Below are 3,835 nucleotides of genomic sequence, written 5' to 3'. Positions count from 1 at the left end.
TGAACAGGCATTATAGTAAAAAAATGGTGCACTGATTTACTTCAGTATAATACCCCTGGTAAGGATTTATCATTGCCTCCAAACATAAAGATATTTCTATATTTTACATATATTTATATATAAAAATAGATTTATATAAAAATGCAGAGTGCAAATGGCATAATTGTTAATCAGCATCAACACCTTTACCTACGGTGCACCCCCTCTTAGTATAATGTTATCACACATTGACACCACATCTCATAAGTATGCTTCTAGCAGTAAATCCAAGAAGAAATTTAGTTTGTCATAGGCGAAATAGCTTGCTTTCATTTTGATGCTCAGTAACTCCTTTTTGTGAGGACGACAAATAGATAGAGATACATGACTTGCAACACCATTTCATTTGCTCGTCTTAGTCATTCTTGCTTTTAATCTCCTCGTAACAGATCCATTCCTTTTCTGATCAGAGAAGTTTTACATCTGGAAATCTCCAAGTATTTATTGTGCATTAGTTGATCTGAAGCTTGTTTAATATTCCAATGCTTGTAATTGATTTTTGGTGGTCTTTGCTTGATTGCAGACAAATGTGAAAGCACTGATGGATAATGTCACCTTCCCAGGAGCTTTTATCACATCGCACTTGCTATCCAGTTTTTCTTAGTGACAATTCTAAACTTTGCCGAAGCACAAAAACCCTCTCATTTGTGGACACTTGCAATAGTTCTGTATGAAACATTGCACTTCAGCAAACCTTCATGTGTGGGAGGAATATATTTAGCATTCATTATTTCAAATCTGTTTTTTCTCTGTTGTCATCTTATGCCATTTGCATCTCACAGTATTAGAGAAAGGATCCACTGCTCCTATTTATCTTACAGGACTTAAAGCGGGATAGACGGTGTAAGACTTCCCTTGGGGAACAGCTGCTTTCCCAGTCCTCTCACTGATGAATCTGTTACTGGGATCATTTTTACGAGCAACTGACTGGTAACTCAAATAATGTTTGCCTAGTCTAGTTCTGAAGCAAGGAGGGAAGTTAATTTTTACCAGAGATAGAGAAGTTAATAAGTAGGATTGTAATAATGTTGCCAAAATCTGCTATCCGTAAGTTCAGACATCTAATCTGAATTAGTTGCCTAGGCTCCTGATACAGTAAATAGACAAAAAGATGCATTGACCCAGGGCAGTTCATTCAGTTCTCAGACAGGCAACAAAGTTAGGCCCCTTCCAGAGAGCAATTCATCCTAACTTTTTTATCCTTAATTTCACTGGGATTCAGAACAACATAATATTTTCACATGGCTGATGTCAAATGAGGGGAATCTTACTCTTGTTCATAGATCAAATAATTTTAAAATACAAGTTATTTTTTATTAAAAACAATTATAAATATCCATATATTTCTTACACAGTGGCACAAACTCGTCTTTAGACTGGTTACAGAGAGACTAAGAAATTTACTGTAAGAAACTTGGCTGTTGCAAGCACAGATTTGCTTTAAGTGGCCCACAGTTAATTTTGTAAAATCCTAAAACTCTTTGAGGTAGAAGATGAGTGACACATTTAAAAGATGTGTATGCACAGGGAGACAGTTGCTTACGTAAGCGCAAGGGCACTTGTATATATTTTGGGCATACAGGCTACAAAGATTAGGTGAAAGAAAATAACATAAAAAATAAAAGCAGCAGTAAAATTACTTGGAGTTATCTTTTAAGCTGTTTTACTGACAATTAGTAATGACACAAGTGCATGAGAAGTTGTTTATATAATTTAGAAAAATAGGATGTCACCAAGCATCAGTGTCGAGTCAGAGCTCGCAGTCCGTGTTACATAGTAAACTTGATTTTTTGGAACAGTGGAGATTTTTGAAAATCTACAGTACATAACAGCTGCTTGAAGCCAGTCTTTTTCAGGTGTAGCATGTTGATATGAAGTCATACTGTTGCCCTCTACTGGCATCTGCTGAAAGCTCTTAAGGCCTTACTCATCAAGTACCGTGGTCTCCATGGTTAATCTCTGAAGGACACTGTTAATCCATTTCAGACAAACTCAAAACCATCCTTTGAAAGCAAAACTCTTTCTCTTTAAAGAGACTCGGGGATGGGGGGAGAGAGGGAGGAGGGCTACAACTCCTACCTGTCAATGCTCATCTGCTTACAAACTGCTGAAAGCTTTAACTTCTACATTCAGAAGCCGTAAAACATAAAAATGTCGGCTGAATTAATTAAATATTTGAGTACTGACAACTGTTGGAGTGTTTGAATTTCGGAGGCATGGATTAAAGACATCAAGGGTCATGAGAGAGAGTATCATATTTCAAACTGTTCAGTGCAAACACAGCTATAACACAGTGATTGTTGTCATCATCCTAAAAAAAAAAAAAGCCAAATTCACACAATTGTGCTTTCTGAGAGATGGCAGAATACAAGAGAGAAAAATTCTTGTATTTCACAAGTACTTTGCTACACAGTTTTTTGCTGCTGTTATTACAGAGTTACCTAAACAGAAATAAAAGACAGAAAAGAACAGAATAGTCTTACCTACTAAAGAGGTGGGGTTTTTTAATCCCCTCACTTAAATAATCATCTAATGTCAGCTGCCCTCAAATCTTTACACAACCTATGACTATATGGAGATTTTATGTACCACAGTGACTATCAGTTGATCAGCTGTACTGTATTCACAATCAGTCCTTCTGAAGAGCTGTTTCTGTAAGCTGTCTCCATTATATACTTTTTGTGATCCTTTGACATCTTGTTCCTGAGAAAGAAAACATCCAGTATCTTCCCTCTGAGCAACCATGGAGGAACACATGCGGAGAAAAGATGAGAAGAGGGATGAGGCTTCCCTTCTCCAAGTCAAGATGAATATCCTTGTTATTAGGGACTGTGGAGCTTTGAATACTTCTCTCTGTTACTTGCCACTCTCTTACACTCTGATCTTTGGCATATCAGTGAAATAGGTCTGATTTTTTCTTTTTTTGAACTGTAAAATGTAGTTAATCTTTCCTACCTATTTTCCAGGATTGACTATGAGTGTTAATGAGTGACATTTGGACTATGTTAAATCTCTCTATACATGCGAAGATTCTTTCACAAGCGGAAAGCTGTGCATTGACTTAGAATAGGCTTTGCTCAACTTGTATTTTCAAATAAAAGTTTGTTACACCTTCAGCATTATGATTGTGTAGAAACAATTCCATTTTGTGAATAGAAAAATAGTTATCATATCTTAATTTGTTGAACTGTGGCTTTGTATTAGAAACAACCTGGTATTTGCTCTTAAAGCCTTGTGTACAGAGAGAGGAGGCAATCAACTCAGATTCCAGTGCGTTGCCTAAAGAGTTAAAAATTAAAATGCCCTTGGGAAATTACAAAGCTTTATCACTTCTTCCAAATAATGGAGCTAGCTTAGAAACTCTTCACTCTGATTCTGAATAGCTCAGTATCCACATTACACTAATGTGAGTTTGGGAAGATCGATGCTAAATGATACTAGTTTAATGGAGCATTAAACTAAATACCTTTTAAGATATGGGATGCTGCAAGGGACATGCCAAGATCCTTCTGCTTCCATTTCAATCATAAATTGCGACACAAAAATTGCAGAAACTTTTGATTAACTAGCTTCTAACGGTTACTTCAGATACAGCATTAAAAAAGAGTAGGTTTTATATTTCATTGGGATTCTGACACCCAGAGGGCTCTAAAAATGACCAGATGTGAAATAGAAGAAATATTTGGGAGCAGTTAATACCTAAACATAAAAGTGACCATGTGTAAGTCACTGTAGAATGTGGTTTGGGCAAGGGCAGTAGGTGTTTTCTCCCCCTGCCCACCCCCCGGCTTCTCCC

The 3,835-nt window shown here is 36.7% G+C and overlaps 1 protein-coding gene across 1 annotated transcript in view; it reads left to right on the top strand.

The window, feature by feature from the left end:
- The window catches only part of PRDM5 (PR/SET domain 5), a 95,129-nt gene that overhangs the window by 70,305 nt on the left and 20,989 nt on the right, over positions 1–3,835 (top strand). The window lies entirely within an intron of this gene.

This window comes from Aptenodytes forsteri, unplaced genomic scaffold, assembly GCF_000699145.1.
Source record: "Aptenodytes forsteri isolate BGI_AS27 unplaced genomic scaffold, ASM69914v1 Scaffold317, whole genome shotgun sequence".
NCBI lineage: Eukaryota > Metazoa > Chordata > Aves > Sphenisciformes > Spheniscidae > Aptenodytes > Aptenodytes forsteri.
This window is presented reverse-complemented; position numbering and strand designations above follow the sequence as displayed.